Here is an 18,357-nt window from a genome sequence, read left to right as displayed (position 1 = left end):
CCAAGTCTTCCATGTTTCCAAATGGAAAAAGAGAGTGCCTTTCTCAAGGACATTGAGAGTCCCATAGGAAAGCTCTTGGGAACAGATTACTGCAGTGGTAGCCTTGTGTTTATAGTGGAATGGCCAAGCTATATCTGTCTTGCATAGCATGGAGTAAATACCTTCTCCATTGAGCTCCCTAAGTATGCCAGCAGGCAGCTGATATGCTTATGTGTGGAATGCTATAGGGCTTTCCTGAAAGAAACCTGACACAGATATGAAGGCCTGCAGTGGCTGTCCTGAACTTCCAAATATTTGGGAGAGGGAAAATGAAATGTAAGGAATCCCAGAGAGCAAAGTACCTGGATTCCCTGGAACAAACCTTGGTTATAGCTCATGTTGTTGTTATTGTTTAGTCATTTAGTCGTGTCCGACTCTTCGTGACGCCATGAACCAGAGCACGCCAGGCACTCCTGTCTTCCGCTGCCTCCCGCATTTTGGTCAAACTCATGCTGGTAGCTTCGAGAACACTATCCAACCATCTCATCCTCTGTCATCCCCTTCTCCTTGTGCCCTCAGTCTTTCCCAACATCAGGGTCTTTTCCAGGGAGTCTTCTCTTCTCATGAGGTGGCCAAAGTATTGGAGCCTCAGCTTCAGGATCTGTCCTTCCAGTGAGCACTCAGGGCTGATTTCCTTAAGAATGGAGAGGTTTGATCTTCTTGCAATCCATGGGACTCTCAAGAGTCTCCTCCAGCACCATAATTCAAAAGCATCAATTCTTCAGATCTCCCATGAAAGATGTAGTTTGACCCATGACATAAATCTTGTTCGCATAGTTTTCACTTGCAGCTGTTTGGGAACACTAGTTTATGCTCTGTCTCCTCCTCCATATTGTCACTCAGTATGCATTTCCATATGGCATATGGGACCTGCTTAGTCTTGGGCATATCATACGAAACCCCTCCTACCAGCCATGTCTTATTATTGCCTGTCAAGTGCTTGACTGACACAGTCACACTCCTCCCCCCACCTCTTTCTCAGTCTCGGGCAAGGAGCACTTATCAAGCTCTTGATGGGTGCCAGATGTAAGTAATGGGCTGTGTTCAACTTTGTGGAGGTCTGTTGTACATTTTTAAAACTTGAGTCCATTAACATTCGCCCTTGAACATATGCATGTGGACTCATCCCTGCCCTCCAATAACAGAGTTTACAGATGGTTTTTACTGTCCCTGATATTTTTTGCTACTTTAAATAATCCCTTTTTTGTTTGAAAGCCAGCTGTGCAGTCCTTTATGCCAGAGCCAAACTCGCTGATGGGTGCAAGTGCAAGGGTGTGGTCTACTAGTCAGAGCAAAGGGATGGATGCCAACACTCCCAGCAGTCTATATTTGGCTTGGCCAGCAATGCGTTGTGGGATTTTAAAGGAAGCCAGTTTACCTCACTCTGGCTGAGCAAGTTTTTTTTTGGGGGGGGGAATGTGTTTTTTTTAAAAAATAAATATGTACTTGTTCATTCTTGGAAGATGCTGTGTTTTAATCTATGCTTTAAAAATGTGAAAGTTTCTTAAGCACAAGGGGACAGAACCTGTCGATGATGGACTGAAGAGATTCCATGTTAGACAGTAGGGAGCAGATGTTCTAAGACCCTCAACACTGTTGATAGTTTCTGGTTCCTCAACTTCAGTGGTTGAGAAATTACTCAAATATTAACTGTGATGTCTGGAAAATATCTTTTAAAAAGCTACAGAATTTACCAGCTTCTTGGCCTTTATGAGCCTTCAGTCATACAACATGAAATGAAAACAATGAAAAGCTCATTTTTCAAAGGTACACATGTTTACCATGGAAACCTTTAAAGGGTGACTGCAACATGTGTAAGGATGTAAGAAGATTTCCATTAAAACTTGCCATCATCACAGTTAGAACTGCTTCTGTTCTGCTTCAGTTCTGTTTCCAGCAAATACTGCATTGCTCATTTCATTGACTGCTATTTATGCTAATTTATGTTATGAATTTAATGCAATTAATTATGTAATTTTTTTCACATCATTTCTTTTAGTGCAAAGACCATTCATTTCAATATTTCTTTTAGTGCAAAGACCATTCATTTTAATAATAACATCAAACATTAGAAATTTCCCTATACAGGGCGGCCTTCAGATGTCTTCTAAAAGTCAGCTGTTTATTTCCTTGACATCTGACAGGAGTGCATTCCACAGGGTGGGTGCGGCTACCGAGAAGATCTTCTTCCTGGTTCCCTGTAATGAGGGAACCATTGCTCCTCTGCCTGGTTCCCTCACATTGAGGGAACCACTACAAAGCCTCAGAGCTGGACCTCAGTGTCCAGGCTGAACGATGGGGGCGGAGACGCTCCTTCAGGTATACAGGGCTGAAACCATTTAGGGCTTTAAAGGTCAACACTAACACTTTGAATTGTGCTAGGAAACATACTGGGAGCCAATGTTGATTTTTAGGACTGGTGTTATATGGCCCTGGCAGCCATTCCCAGTCATCAGTTCTGGCAGCCGTATTCTGGAGTAGTTGATTTCCAAGTCACCGTCAAAGTAGAGCACATTATAGTAGTCCAAGTGCTAGATGCAATTGAAATGTGGGGAATTACATTTTGTTTGTGGACTGGAAAGAACAGCAAGAGTGACTAATAATTGGTACTGTACTTGCTGGATTCAGTTCCATTCTGGACATGGCACGAATAAGCATTGTTTCCACTTCCATTGGAATTCTCCAACATCCCTAGGGATGTGCCACCAAGGCCTAAACAATGGAGCTCTTTGAGTATGTGGATACGTTTTATTGTTCAGACTCTATGTCACTTCATTTTTTGATAGCTTGTGGCATTTAAGATTTGTGCTTGTAAGAGACAACACAAGTGAACCACAAGGAAAAATACACACATCCTCTTAAAGATGCCAGTGAATAAAGAGTAGGAACTATAAGCAGAAAGAGGCAGAAAATCTGAAAAACCCAGTGTAGACATGACGTTGTTCATATGCATATTTCTACAGTAATGGTTCCTAAAACATTTCATTGGAGGCAAACATTACATACGAGCTAGTCCTTAAAGAAGTGTGCTACTTGTTGCTTTGCTAGACATGCATCTGTCTGGCCAGATAATAGCTTCTCCTTCCCAGTTGCAGCACCAGGCAATTTTCATTCTAATTAACTAAGGAAAATCCTTTCATTTTCTTTGATGGAGACCAAGGGAGGAACCGTTAGGGTATTTATAACATGATGAAAAGACATAAAAATATCATTTTTCCAGTTTTCGTCCCAGACATTCTAATCTAAAACCAGAACCCTACAGTAGTTGTATATCATAATGATTTTTTTTTAAAAAAACCACATACCAAAGTTATTTTTGTTGCACTCCTTTGGAATACTCAAATCTGTGCTCCAGTGGCTGGGATTGTACTGTGGAGAAGTGCCTCCCACACTGCTGTGTATGTTTGTAATGGAAGTCTGAGGTGACCACAAGATTTGCCTTGTACCTGCAGCATTTGGAAGAAGCCTAATCTGTTTTGGATCTACTTGTGTCATTACATTCAGATTCGTTATTAAAGTGAGATTCTGATCTGTTAAATCTAAAGCTCTGTTTTACACACACTATAATGGGGAATTAAAACTGTGACAACTTTTTTCCTTTTCACATAAGTGGATGAAATTTGCAGGTAAAGGAGCACCCCTGCCCCAAAGTAAATTAATTAATCAGGCAGATGCATTTGGGGGTTTTCGTGTAGAGAACCTTTCAATTGTTCGTTTGTTTAAAGAAAAGTCTTTCAGCTTAAAAAAAAAAAAATTCTGAAGGAAGGATTTCCAACCCCTAATCTCTCAAGCTTTGGGTGCTTCTCCAGTCAGTCTGGTTTAATTTCTCAGAAAAAGAAAGTGGGTAATGCATTTAATTTCTTGGAAAAGCTGAGACCAGAGAACAACTCAGAAGCTTAGGGGGTCTCTGATCCACTTTAAGATGCCTTGAGACACTTTGTCAACAGCACAATCCAACTCAGCAATGGTAGACCATGACTCAAATCACCCTGGCTCACCTTGCTCTTCGGGCTACACACTGAGCCAATGAACACTTCTAGTATTTAAAGGGAGCTTTAATCTTTGCAGTTGGGCACAGTAGGGGGGGGAGCACAGTCGGAATTGCAAATGTATCTGTTTGGCTTTGTATTTTAAAATCCTTCATAATTGTCATTATTTGCAATTTATTTCTGCTCTTAGTAATAATAAAAAGTGAAAATCTTTCTCTTTAGACATTGGAGACAGGACAAGGATAATGGCACCACATTATGACATTTGCAATGTTCATTTCCGATTTCTTTATAAAGAAATCTGCCCTTTAGTATCTGTACATAGTTCATATTAAACACTTGCCTATGATATCAACTTATGGTGTTTTTCTTCTACATTTCCCCATTCTTCGGTGCTTGTTTGGATTATGTCTGCTGTGATCTGTTTGCATAGCAAGGCAGGCAATGAATAAGAAAACAGAAGTAGTAATTTTGCAGCTGTGTATACCAAAGTGAAATAACCTCCGGGAACCTTATTGTGCTTATGGTTTGCACAGCCAGCCCAGCAAACTGACCTGGTGGGTGCAGTTTTCCAGTTCAAATACCACAATAGCCTGGCAGGGGCAGAAGGTCCACACGCAAGCTGCCTTTTGCATTGAACATGCTTTGCAATTGCAACAAAAGTCTGCCTTGAAGGTAAACTTGCAAGATTAGCAGCTTTTCTTGTGAAAAGTCTCCAGCAAACACCTGTTCTCTTTTTGCTCTGTGTAGTCCAGAGTTGCAGGAAAGACGACTTTCATGTACAGACATTGATAGGTCTGAAACAGCAAGTAGCAAATGACCCATGATCATCTTGACTTGCCAACTTACTTGTTACTTCACAAAATCACATTTTGTAAGAAGAGCACTGAGCATAATGACTTCTTATCTTATGCCAAAAGCAGTGTGTCCAACTTCATCTCCTTTGACATTGAGACTTTGACTCTGAGTTGACTTATTGTTGTTGGCATGTTGACCAGCAAGTCCGATGCTATTTGAGACACATGAATGTATTAGTTCTATGCATTACTAGCCATGAGCAGTGAATTAAAACCAAAAAAATTCAGCAGTAGAGCTGAATTTTCAGTTTCAGCTCAGATAATTCAGCACTATCAATTGTATTAAGAAAAGGAAACAGCTGGAGTGTTCACACTACATACAGGTTTTGTAGCCTCAAGTATGTTTTGTAGCCTCAAGTATGTTTTGTTTTCAAGAATGAAGATGGCTGGCGTGAGAAAAATATTGCAAGAACAAATATTTATTGCATAGTTACTTAGCAGAATCTATGCACTGCTTGATTAAAGTAAAACCTCTAAGGAGTTTATAAGAATTAGTAAAAATTATTTGTTTGTGTATTGCTCATTGTTCACCATAAGGTCCCAGGGCAGGATACAGCCTTAAAAACAACATTGAAAAGAATTAAAAACAACTTACAACCATAAAAATAAGGTGTGATAAAATTATAAATAGAAGTTAAAAACAATTAAAAAGATAATTAAAATTAACAGAAGAAAGAATAAGACACATCAACATCAATGTTTCTGGATAGCCTTGCCTAAACAAAAATGTTTTAAGCAGGCACTGAAAAGAGTACAGTGAAGGCTATTTATTTTCCTTTATTACCAGAGGAATGCAGAATGCTTGTGCATGTAAGGGACATTCCACCCATTAAATGTACTAGAAATATTATATTTGAAGTGGTCACAAATGTGCCAAGGGGAAAAAAAAAATTCTGGGGCCTGTGAATATGTAGCAAACTTGCTCACAGCATCATGTGTTTGGGCATGGCCCACAGCCTTTTCAGACCAGAATTTGGAACCTATAAAATTGCAATAAAACCAAATGAGGGTGGAGGGACCAACTGTTCTCTAGGTTTGACCATTTATGCATGCCAGACCATTAGTAAGAAGAGTTGCTGCCAAAATCCTCATGAGACGTTCAGTCTGGAACAGTACCTTCATCATAATCACCACATTATTAGATGGGGGGGGGGGACCGGCTGTGTAAACGAATCTTTAAATGCTCCAACTGCGGTTTCTTTCAACTGGGGTGACGGTGGACCATGGGCTATAAAGGGTTAATGAGAAATCTCAGCTCCTGGGGTTCTTTCTTTTACATTGTTGTCTGTAGGCAAAGTAGGTTGGTTGGTTGGTTGGTTGGTTGCTAGGTGTGCGCATAGTGGACTTCTGGCTGTGGTACAGTGAACATAGGCTTGGACTGTGGGCAAGTGAGCTGGCAACTTAGGAACCAGGGGCCATATGGCTAAGTGAATAGTCAAAATCAAAGGGAAAAACAGGAGGCAGGACCAAGGCACAAATGAGGAGGCAAGTCCAAAGTGCTAGCCAGATGCTGAGACAGAGCGATGCAGAAATCACTTGTTGCTCAAGTACTACGGAGGATTTGGTGGGTGTGAAAGAAGTACTTTAAAAAGTCATCTATCGTGACACTTTCAGCATTTGGCTTCCATGTATGTCCATGAGTTCTAGTGTTAGGAAAGAGGGAGTAAAACTTATCTATATCAACTTTCTCCACACCTTTCATAATTTTATAATTATGTGAGTGTGAGCTGTGAAAATAGGCTCCGAACCATGTCCCTGTTTGTCTGCAGGCTCAGACACTTGTTCAGCAATTCCCTTCATGTGCACTCCAAAGTGGGGTGGGGTGGGAGTAAAAAACAAAACAAAACATTTTGCTCCAGTGTACTGAAACAAAAGTGTTGTGGATCTCATTGACTCTTAACATTGCTTTATCTGATTATAATTAGGCTGTACTAGGACCTGGGAAACCAGAGTTCGAATCCCCACTCAGCCATGATGATGCCCATTGGCTGACATTGGACCAGTCAGTATCTCTCAACCTATCTTACCTCCCAGGATTGTTGGGAAGATTAACATTTTGAGGGAGAGAAGTTTGCATGCCACCTTGATCTTCTTGCAGGAAAGGTGGGATATAAATGTAGTAATGAAATTAAACATAGACAGTAGGTGGCAGTAACAGGGCCTCTTCTGAGGTATTGCAAATGTCCTTAAATTCTAAGAAGTGTTGCTGGAATGGGAGCTGTGTTCAAATCTTGTATGACTTGGCTATGGCCAAGAACTCTCATTACCAGTGCAGTCAGTCAATGGTGAGGGTTGACGATACCAGTATTAAGATGTTGTAAAGGCATTCAGGATATTGGGCTGTCAGTGGGAAGCAGGCAGAAGGACAACAAACTAAGCTTTAATGAAACAAGCCATGGTTTGCTTGGTCATCTGTGCGGCAACTCATGATTTGTTCTCGACAAACCACAGTTTAGCATTGCGTGCAAACCTGGCCACTGTGTGCATCCATGTGGCTTTAAAAACAAAAACAAAAAAAGACTGGAATGCATGTATAGGAAAGATTGGGGGCCACAAACAATAAATCTAGTGTTCTGTGTAGTATCTGAAAAGTACTGCAGTCTTCTTTCTCTGAAGGGAGGTCTGACTTTTGCTGCTGAATGTGTACCTCTTGTTTGTTTTTTTTAATAAGAAAAAAGAGTTTCACTCTAGGACGGTCTGGGTCCAGATGGTTAGATATCAAAGGTATGTGTAAGGGAATGTATTGTATGGTTGGTTGTTCTTGATATATTGTTAATCTGTTTTCCAGATGCCACTCTTATAGTACAGCAGGACCCCTAGGCTGTTTAGGCTAGTTACTTCCTGGGTCAGACCATGGGACAGATGCCAATCTGTCAAACCTTGAATATGACTTGTGTGACTTCGGGAGGGGTGGGGAGGTGAAGAAAGAGACTGACAACACTTTAATGGCTAAGTGACAAATGTAGCTGCATCTTGTGTTCACAATGGATTTATTGCAGTGTAGAGATTAACAGTGGGATGTGGGTGGCGCTGTGGGTTAAACCACAGAGCCTAGGACTTGCTGATCAGAAGGTCGGCGGTTTGAATCCCCACGACGGGGTGAGCTTCCGTTGCTCGGTCCCAGCTCCTGCCCACCTAGCAGTTCGAAAGCACATCAAAGTGCAAGTAGATAAATAGGTACCACTCCGGCGGGAGGTAAACGGCATTTCCGTGCACTGCTCTGGTTCGCCAGAAGCAGCTTAGTCCTGCTGGCCACATGACCCGGATGCTGTTTGCCGGCTCCCTCGGCCAATAAAGCAAGATGAGCGCCGCAACCCCAGAGTCGGCCACAACTGGACCTTTACCTTAGAGATTAACAGTAGAGATTTTAAGGAGGCTGTGATTTCCGACCTGTCCTCATCTCAAACAGCGCTGTTTCCATCCTGCTACGATTTGGGTTCCACTAAAACCTATGTTACCTGTCCCACTGTCCACTGCAGCCAAAACTAGTGTAATTAACTGCATAATTTCAGTGCATTTCAGTGGAAGGTAAATGTGGAAAACAACGCTATTATTTATGTAACAGTTGCCAACTAAAGAAGCAACTCTGGTGAATACTGCTTGTGTTCGCTTGCAGGATTTCTGTTCCTGACCTTGGATGAACGTGCAAATTGCAGCAATTTCCATTTCCAGAGGAATTCTCCCACATCCTTAATTAACACTGTCCATTTAAATCTGCTGCTGAATCAGGAGACTCAATAGCTGCAGCCATTCCTACCGATTTCCCCCTCTGGTCCTGTTATCTGCCTCTGTTCCCCTGCTGCAGAAGCCTAAGGGTAAACGGTCCCAACCATTTATGCAGAAAGTTTCAATTGGTCATTCAAATTTAGGGTGAAGCAGTGAGTCAGAATCTAGGAGAAGCAATCTAAGGTATAAACAGATAAGGAACATGTGTCACAGTACAGCACAGAGCTGAAAGTATTGCCTGCCAGCCTTAGAAGCATCCTCTTCCTGGTCCTTCATTTAACATTTCTGGGAAGCTGCATAAAAATCAGGCTCCCAGTGAAAGCTGGAAGTGAGGGCAAGTCAGTGAAGTACATTTGCGTTTTTCCATATGATGAGCCAGCACTGAACTAGCTCAAGTGTGCAGAACTGGGTCCTGTACTTCTGTAGACTTAACTGTAATCAAAGTGGAAAAACTTGAGCTGTTACTGGCTGAGAACCAAACTAAGAAAGAAAGAAAAAGTCGCAATTGAGGTTTGATTCTCTGACTTCCAAATCAGCACACATTGCATAATAGAATGCCGTTTCTAGAAATGGATTGCTGCTTAATGAATCTTATTGCTGTTTTGGCCTTACGCAGTTGAGTGCTCTATACAAACCTGATTAAGAAAATTTGAACTGAGATTTGAACACATTCTTTTAATTATGCAGTAGGTTGCAGACACGTGCATGCATTCAACATAGATACCTTTGTATCTATTGAAAATTAGTAGAAGAAATTAGCAAAGCCTTGCTGCTGCTGTGTGTATTTGTTCCCCCTTCTTTTTGGAAAGCCAGTACATCAGGTCTACTGTCATGTGTGCTGTTAATTTGGAGGCCTAAGCCCCAGAAGGAAAAACCTAAAAGAAGCAATAGCCTTGTGAACAATGCATATTGGGGCTGTCTTCTGTCAGTCAGTGCTGTAGGAAAGGGAGTAGCCTAGAAAGGTGTATGAGGACAGTTCCCACACCCAGTGGAACTGCAAACTACAGAGGAAACTGCTAAAGAAGGTAGACAGCTCAGCCATCAAAGATATGCCTTCCATGCTGAGAGTTGCAACATTAAAGGATATGACTTATCCATTATATAAAGCATGGTTTTCCTCAATAAGGCCTTTTATCATTTCACCTGCAAACATATTGGAATGGGACACTGCCTGTAATTCCAGGATGTTTTTGACTCTGTACATTCTCTCTCTGAATATCCTTAGTTGCTCAAATATTTGGTGTTCTCCAGGTGTCTGCCAGTTCATCGTACCCTTCACTCAGCCCTGCCTCCTTCCCCCACCTTGCAAATCTGAACCAACCAGTTGAACAAGATCTCCTTAATAGCTTCACTTGCTCAACCAAGATGACCTTGTAGGGGCAACATCAAACCAGGAAGGAATGTCTGGGTGGCTGGTCAGTTCATGTGAAGTGACTGACTATAAATCTAGAATATGCCAATATGTAATGCTTTAAATTTGGTGCAACAATGCCTGCATTGCAGTATCAAATTAGAATGGAAAGAATTCAAGGAAAGGAGGGATCAAAAGCTGCTGGTCTCCCAGAAGAGCTGATGGAGAGGCTGCCATATTATGTTTTCAGATAATTGCTGTAGTGTTTGTCTGCAGGACAGCAGTTATCTTTTCCTGAAATGTCCTGGAATGCTTGGTTGTTGTTGCTGACCAGTGTATAGGAAGACAAGAGAACTCCCACAAATTCTTCTGTACCCAAATTTGACTCTGTATAACATATAATCGGCATGCTATGTCCATCTTTTGAGGACACATTTTATCTGGTTTGTGGTGTCTATGTTGCATGGTTTGTAACGTGGCATGACAGCTCCAGTTCTGCTGCCTAGTGGAAATAAATTTAGCTTTGTAATCTTGGCTACCATCTGCAAGCTCAGCATCCACAATATCAATCAACCTGTGATTATGTTGTTCTGGAGATTACAGTTATAGCAGGAACTTGGCTACATAACTAATGGAAATGAATGACTACTTCACACTAAATAATTTGATTAATGCAGTTCACCTCTCTGCTTTTTATGTTAAGCTCTATTTAGGCCATTGTAATCTTAAAATGGATTTTCACCCTGCCTAATTTCATAAAATGCAAAATATTGTAAAAATAAAACTCATCTTATCAGGGGGGTCAATTTGTTTTCTCCAGGTAGCCAAGTATATGAGGTTACCCAGGTTAACATATGACGTTAACATATAAAGACCTGATGGAGCCTAAAGTCCCGTGGTGGACTTCTCCAGTAGAAGCCATAGCAGTAAAACGGAAAAATACTCAGGAAAGCTGGCCAACATATATAATACTTCTAAAAAATGAAGATAACCAAATAAAATTAAAAAAAATAATGAGGAAATAAGAGAACACATTTCAGACTGGTTCCAATACCATCAGTTATTTGAAAAATTTAAATCTGACAAACAAAAGGGGTTCTCAGTAGATATTTCCCGATTCGAATCTGATCTTGTAAATTCTAAAAGAAATTCTAAAAGAAAAGAAAAACTCTTTCCAAAACTTACTGTCCAGTCAAGGAGGAGGAGGTAACAGTGGCAATGGTGAGGTGGTCCCAGGATTTTGGCCATTCAATAACCATGGCCCAATGGGAAAATTTATGGAAGATCAATTGGAAATTCACAAATTGTTACACGATTAGAGAGAACTTTCAAAAAATGCAACATCGATGGTATCTAACACCATGGAAACTTTCGCAAAATGTATAAAAATGTGTCAAGTAATTGTTGGAGATGCGGAGACTCAGGAACATTCTATCATATGTGGTGGACATGTAGGAAAATACAGGTATTCTGGGAGAGTATACATGCAGAACTGCAAAAAATGCTAAAGATCTCTTTCAATAAAAAACCAGAGGCCTACCTCCTGGGAATAACAGATTTGGATATTCCACAAAAGAGGAAGGGTATCTTTTTATATGCGACGGCGGCAGCAAGAGTTTTGATAGCAGCAAAATGGAAGAGTAATGAAATCCCCTCTATACAAGATTGGATCCAAAAGCTGACAGAATATGCCGAATTAGATGGTTTATCAGAAAAAATAAAGAATAAATCAAAACAGGAATTTGTTTCTAAATGGGAGGTTTTCAAAGAATATCTGAAAAATAAATATAGTAGTTTAAATTCTGTTGCAGCATTCGAGGAACTTCAGTAATAGTTGCTAGGTAGATAGAAGAAATTAGATTTATTGAGAATAAATTTAATTATGAAAAAAATGTGTATTGGCAATAAGTAATATGAATTTGAAATATGGAACAGACGGGAAGTTGGGTCTTTAGTGTTAAGACCAATAGATGTTTTATTGTTTGCCAAGAAAATTATGTGTCTATGGTTATTTTTGTAAATTGTGTGTAATTTGGTATTTGTGTTTTTTTGTGTGTGTTTTTTCCTTGTTGTATAAATAAATAAATTTTAAAAAAAGAAAAAAAAAAACATTTGCCCTCCTCAGGTATTTGCATAAGAACAAGTTGATAGTGAACACAGAAAGCTGCATTATTGTACCTAAGCAGCCTTTTGATGTTTGTGGAAGTCATTTTTGCAAGATGTGTTCTGTAAATTAAATATCTTCCTATATACATACAAATGTAAGGCTGTCGTCGCACAGTCCCCTTTGGAAGATTTGTAGTGCTGTATCACAATCTTGGATTTGCATGAAGTCAGAGTGTGGAAAGGGGAGCAAAAGAGAAGGGAGATATTTTAAATGGTAATTTTAAGCAGCAGAGGTTGGAACAAAGCAGGGGTAGAGGGATACAGAAAAGTTTTAAGGATATGGGTATGATCGAAGGAGCTGTGAGGATATGAGGGGTTCAGTGTGGTGTATAATAGGTGGGAGGTTTGGTGGGGTATGCGAAGAACATGTGCCAGTACTGTTGTGATGCCATTGCTGTATCACAGTCAAAGCCTCCATTCCTTGCTAATCAATACTGATGGGCACAGAGGACTTTGTGCAGCCACATTCTACTTTGTAAAAACAGATAAAGAAATCAAGATTGCAGTACTTGAAATTGTGAATAATGGAATCCTGTGAACATTTCTTGCCTCAAGCAAACCTTCGTCTACTCTGTCCCTTCATTAGGTGGTGTCTCTGTATTTTCATTTTGCCATACACATCATGACATCTAGTTGCCTTAATAGGCGAAAGCCCTGTGTTGCACAAAGGAGAAGGGAACAATGGAGCAGCTGTTGAGCTGAGGCCTCTGCACTGCCTTTTTATGGAAATCTGTTCCATTATTTCCATAGGAACTCTTGGGGTTATTTTGGCATCCAAGACATTAGAAAGGACACTGGGCAGCTTTGTTAGACAAAGGCAGCTCTCCTGGTTGGCTCTGGCAAATACCTGTGTCCCTTCCAGTGATAAGTTGGTTTCAAAAGCACCCCCAAGCTATGTACCTGCTTTTTCAGAGGGAGTGCAATCCCCTGAACAGCTGGCCTTTCCCTTTAATTCCTGGACCTGGAAACCACCCAGCCAAAAAATGCAAGTGTGATACATATCAGAGCATGAGACTCTTGATGGGTTCAAGCCCCATGTTGGGCAAAAGATTTCTGTGGTCCCTTCCAATTCTATGTAGAATAAAGTAGTAAATGCAAATTTCTCAATGTACAGTAAGCACTTTATTTTCAGAAAAGTGTTCATGGCACAGGAATGGTGCCAGATGTTGGGGAGGGTGCTTGGCATGGGGCATGGGGGGCCAGGACAGGGTGCAACTGAACTTGGCTGCTGTTCAGAAGTGACCCCACCACTGAAAAGCGTCTGGGGCTTGACGGGGAAGGCAGAGAATGGTGACATCCTGAGTCAGGCTGGTGAGAGGACTTTCCCTTCCCCTCAGGCCCCTGTTTCGTGCCTGAATGAACCAACTGCAGTCACTGGTTTCAGAAGTGAAGAGTTATGACAATAATTGCCACCATGGAGCTCAAACATGACTTATTCTGTATTTATTGAGATTGTAGCTTTGTTGCAAAACGATGCATAGTGGACTTTGGCATTTAGATCTTAGAACTTCAGGTTTACAGGACACTTATAAATCTACAAAGCAGGGCCTGCCTGTCTGTGTTTAATTAATTCACACGTCTCTTCCAGAGTTGGGTCATCCTGTTTTACTGGCAGGAAACTGAGGCAGAGCAATACTGGTTTGCCCAAGACCACCTCTTTTGAATCAGTGACATGGGAGGCTTGGCTGAATTCTTCTTCTACCGACTGGGCCAACCAGCTCCCTTGTAGATTCACTGCCTTGAAATTAGGAATTGATATATGTAGTTGTAATAGCCTTGTGAACAGCAGGAGAGGAGAGATGACACCATATGCAGATTCTGCGTAAGAAACCCCCTGGGGCCTATTTCTGCGATGAAAGAGAAGTCCTGGCTTGCATACTCAGCTATTACTTTTCAGGTGCTAACACTGGTGGGAAGTTATTTTGCAGCCTTCTCTATTAACCATCTCTCTGTGTGGCATGAAAATCTTAGTGCTGTGCTTGGGTCATTGTCTGTGCCCTTATAACAAAGGCAGATCGCTTACTCGCTTGAGAAGAGGAGATGACGGGGAAATGAAGGACCTGGCGATCATTTATTTATGCCACAGTGTTGCATTTCCTTTTGACTCTTCTAGACTTTTAAAGTCTGTAGAGAAAAAGAGAGAAGTGATGATGTTTAAATAAAAATGGCTGAGAAACTTGAGAGGGGTGGCAGGAAAAGGGCTCCAAAAATGGGTCAGTAAGGCATGGGTCGTATATTGCTGTGGAAGTGTTGCAGCTTGGAGACACAGGCAATATTACATTGATATGTATCTGTATGCATTTATGTTCAAATTCTTTGCCTGCATTTCCTTCCAAAGGCACTCTAAGCAGCTCACATGAAAAAATCTAGACCATATGAACATGTCAAGGAAGATTTGGTTTGGTAAAGAAGTCCAGAAACAGGAGTAAAAGCAAGGGAGTTACTGCTGAGAATGGGAGAGGGTAGCTAGGTAGTTTTCTACACTCTGGCTAGGAAGGAAAACTTTTGTGTGTGTGTTTTTTGTTGTTGTTGTGAACTACTTCCAGTTGGGTTGATAACTTTTTATGGTAATGCTGTGCTTTACAGATTTCACAGCCATCTCCTTCAATTATCCAGGCTTGCACAGTGAGCCTTTGCCTGCTATTAGGAATCTCTCCCCTTTTCTACATCATTTGCAGATCCTTGGCCTCTGTCCATGTACCCAGCGATAGTCTTGGTCAGAGTTCCACTTCAGCTATATCTGACAAGACGTATGTCAGGAATGTTACACCACTGGCTCCCCCAAAGCATGATGGACATTCAAAGGGGGAACAGAAGAATTTTGGTTATATATAGTTATACCCCATGTCATTTACTCCTTTGTTTTCATCCCAGTTGGTGCTCGATATTGCATTTCCTCCTTGGGATGCTTTTCTGCTCCACATTCAGCCCCCTTAAAAAGCTCTGTATCATTGTGGGAAGGGCTGTGGCTCAGTAGCAGAGCATCTGTTCTGCATGCAGAAGGTGTGCCAGGTTCAATCCATGGCAAGTCCAGGTAGAGCTGGGAATCTTCCCTGTCCGAGAACCTGGACAGCCACTGCCAGCCAGTGCAAATTTTTGTTGTTGTTGTTGTTTAGTCGTTTAGTCGTGTCCGGCTCTTTGTGACCCCATGGACCAGAGCATGCCAGGCACTCCTGTCTTCCGCTGTTTCCTGCAGTTTGGTCAAACTCATGCTGGTAGCTTCGAGAACACTGTCCAGCCATCTCATCCTCTGTCGTCTCCTTCTCCTTGTGCCCTCCATCGTTCTCAACATCAGGGTCTTTTCCAGGGAGTCTTTTCATGAGGTGGCCAAAGTATTGGAGTCTCAGCTTCAGGATCTGTCCTTCCAGTGAGCACTCAGGGCTGATTTCCTTAAGAAGGGTAGGTTTGATCTTCTTGCAGTCCAGAAGAGTCTCCTCCAGCACCATAATTCAAAAGCATCAATTCTTCGGCGATCAGCCTTATAAATGGACAAGTGCTCTGACTCAGTTGAAGGCAGTTTCCTAAGTATCACTTGGCCCTGCGTGGGAATTCTCAAGCTACTTTATACCTTTCCTCTGATGTGTAGTTGTTCCTCGGCTATCCCTGAAATAAGAGCCTTTCCATTATCACTGATGAAAAAGGCACAGTGATTTAAAAATAAGCAACAATTTATTTCTGGCTGTTTGGCACTGCGCAGGTTTTGAATCAAGAATGCTGACTATGGGACCCAGACATGCTCTCTGCTTATCTGTGGCAGCCACTGATGTACATTTCTAGAATGACAATTCCATTGTCTGGCAAGTGGGACTTCCTAGCTGCTCTAGAAAGCATTTCTTGGCAGGAGAATAAATTACAGCTGCCCATAGGAAACAATGGAGAAATTGGAGACTTTAGCAAAGCTATAACTGGGTAGCAGAAGAATGACACACACACCCCTCAGCCACCATAGAAAGATAAACAAGAAGTTCAGCTTCTTTCTAACCTAGGTCTTACTTTTCATGGGGGGAAATGAAATTTCTGCTGAGGGAGTGGTTTTTATGAGAGCTCTGCAGTGTAGTCCAGTGGTGTTATCCCCACAACCACCCCACATAATTGTGACATAAGTGGCAGGCAAATGAGTCTGAGAACAAAATTGTCATAAGACTCTTTAGAAAAGGCTGTATGAATTGTCACTCTCTTGACACTTTGTTGAGGAAATGTGTAATCATAGATCAACATCAGAGTACAAATGCTTCAAGTGAAATTTTTGCAAAGATTTGAAAGAACAGGTCAAGCAGTTAACTACTGGTTAATGAACAATACTGATTTCATCAAAGACTGTATTTGTGCATCTCTAAAGTACACTTTCAGGCAGCATATTGCAAATAATTTAGATGTACTTTTCTGATTATGGTTTTTGTCAGTGAAAATATTTGGGACTCAAAGAATTCATTATAAAAACCATGAATATACTCACTATTCTGTATAACAATCAGGATTGTTAAAAAGCACTTTAAAATGCTGCAGTAGGAGTAATACCTCTCCCCTGGTCAAAAAAAATATATCCCTGGTGATTATTTCAGATACCCAGTGGGAAACGTTCCACAATATAAAATATATCTGGTTGCAGCAAGCATAGCCTTGTTTGACACCTTCAGTCACCCTGCAAACTTAAAACCAGGACTCCCTGGAATGTACTGTGTGCTGTTCCCAGGCAAATGGGAGCTTTGAGGAGACGGGATAATGTGTGTGCTTGTGTGTCACAACACAGGGGCAATGGTCAAACCCCTCCCTGACAGCTCTGCAGCCCTGATACAGATCTTCCCTTCCCACGGCTGCTATTACACATGAGCCTTTGACAATTCTTTTGGGGATTGTCTGAGAAGCAGTACTTTGCAGTGGTTCCATTCCCATCAGTAGTGATGGTTCCAAAGAGTAGCAGTGGGAGACTTTTCCTCGGCCCTGTGACATTTCTGCAGGTTTCAGTCTTGTCTCTCATGCTGTTCTAGATGTGGAGCCATCGGGAACAGTCATTGTAGGATTGGGAGCAAAGTGCCATCAGTATGCTGATGACCCCCATCTGAGTGCTGAGCCATTGTCTGGAGGTGGTAGTGGGTTGGATGTGGGCCAATGAATTGCAACTGAATCCGGACAAGTTCTAAGGTTGGATGGTTCTTCAATTCAGGATTTCAAAGAATGTCCTGTTTTAGATGGGGTTGCACTCCTCTCAAAGAAGCAGGCAACATAACTTGGGAGTACTGTTCAAGTCATCTTTGTCCCTGGAAACCCAGGTTGCTTCAGGGGCCCAAAATACTTATGCCCAACTGTAGCCATTCCTGGACTGTAATAGTCTGACTAGTTACCCATATTCAGTGAACCTCCAGATTGGACTATTGCAATGAGCTCTACATGGGGATACAGTTGAAAATGGTCCAGGGGTTAAAACCGGTGCAGAATTTGACAGCCAGGGCACTAATGGATGTTCCTGGTCACATGCATATAACACCAATTTCAAAAGAGTTGCATCGAATACCAGTGGTATTCTGGGTCATGTTGTGGGTGCACAAAGAGATATAGATGTCAGGGATGAAAAGTATGAGTAAAAAGGATGCACTGAGCTGGTACATGTGAACATGTACATGAATGAAGATCACAGTCATTTCACTCATCATGTACTCCTCCTCCTCCTATTGTGAGCTGGACCATAGTTGTTTTAACAATAGTGGTCCAAACCCAGCGTTCATGACTTGTCTCCGTTAGACAAACCATGAGCTGTAAACCCAAGAACAAGCCTATAGCAACACAAACTATGAGCCTGGGTTTGGACAACCTGCTACACCAAATCATGACTTAGCTCAGTGCAACAGCAGGACTAGAGGAAGAATAAAGCCACTATGATCTCCTCTCTGGGAGTCTCCACACTTGTGCTAAGCCATAGTTTGAGATGCTTGGGATGGACAACTGATCAGCCACTTGCCCAGTCACCTGTAGCTAATACAGAAGAATGGCCTTTAAGCAACCAAGTGGAGAGCCAAATTAGTCTTCATTTTAAGATGCAAATTATTAATATAGGTATGTGTAGTCAGGTGATTGGAATACAAACTGTTGTGGATTTATCTGTGAGGCTGGTTTACAGACATCATTAACTTTTTATGTGTACTAAACTATGGGACCGAGTGCTTGGATGTGTAAAAATAATCCAATCACATCCTTTGAGGTGAAGAAAGATGAATTCCTCTAGGAATCAAGA

General features: G+C 41.5%; 1 protein-coding gene across 3 annotated transcripts in view; it reads left to right on the top strand.

The window, feature by feature from the left end:
* B4GALNT3 (beta-1,4-N-acetyl-galactosaminyltransferase 3) overlaps nt 1-18,357 on the top strand; it is a 75,385-nt gene that overhangs the window by 13,242 nt on the left and 43,786 nt on the right. The gene's annotated exons all lie outside the window — the stretch shown is intronic.

This window comes from Podarcis gaigeae (genome assembly GCF_964106915.1).
Source record: "Podarcis gaigeae genome assembly, chromosome: 10".
Taxonomy (NCBI): Eukaryota; Metazoa; Chordata; class Lepidosauria; order Squamata; family Lacertidae; genus Podarcis; species Podarcis gaigeae.
Note: the sequence above shows the minus strand (reverse complement) of the source record. Positions and strands in the feature narration are given on the sequence as shown.